This window comes from Gavialis gangeticus, unplaced genomic scaffold (genome assembly GCF_001723915.1).
Source record: "Gavialis gangeticus isolate Ggan-Ray unplaced genomic scaffold, GavGan_comp1, whole genome shotgun sequence".
Lineage (NCBI taxonomy): Eukaryota > Metazoa > Chordata > Crocodylia > Gavialidae > Gavialis > Gavialis gangeticus.
Window position 1 is genome coordinate 22,206,142 of NW_017729028.1, and position 671 is coordinate 22,206,812.

A 671-nucleotide genomic window follows, 5' to 3' on the forward strand; every position below is an offset into this window, starting at 1 on the left:
GGTAGTGCTGGCTTGCTTCAGGCACCTAGTTCCAGAAGGGAATCCTGAGCTCGGACTGGTGCCTCTCTCTGGTTTCGAGTTAGGTAGGGTTACCACATTTTCAGTTTTAAAACGGAGAACACCTGTGGGGGGAATGGTGGGAGAAGGTATATGATTGTGGAGGTTCGGTGATATGCCTGTGCCCTGCCCCTTCCCTTCAGTCCCAAACCACAGCCCCCACCCCCCAGCCCTGTTAATGACCGTCACCCCGATCCGCGGTACCCTGCCCCCCAGACCATCCTGGTGCCCCTCACTTCCAACCCACAGCCCCCTGTCCCTATTGATACCCCTCACTTCTGGCCTCACAGCCCCCTAGCCCCCCAGCCCTACACCACAGTGCCCCTCACTCCTGACCTGCAGCCCTCTGCCTCCCCCAGCCCTGCTGCCCATGCAGCTCCCTCGCACGCGCACACACACACACACCCCTGCCTGCAGCTGCTGGGCTTGCATGCAGAGCACATGATGCCCTGCCTCCAATCACCTTTCCCTGCATTCCCCAGCCCCAAGCAGCTTCTTGCTGGGGCAGAGGTAGAGCAAAATCCTGGACATTTGCTGATATTAAAAAAAAAAAAATCCTGGATGAAGATGGGAGGATCCAAAAAGAGGACATGTCCGGGTAAACCCAGAGGTAT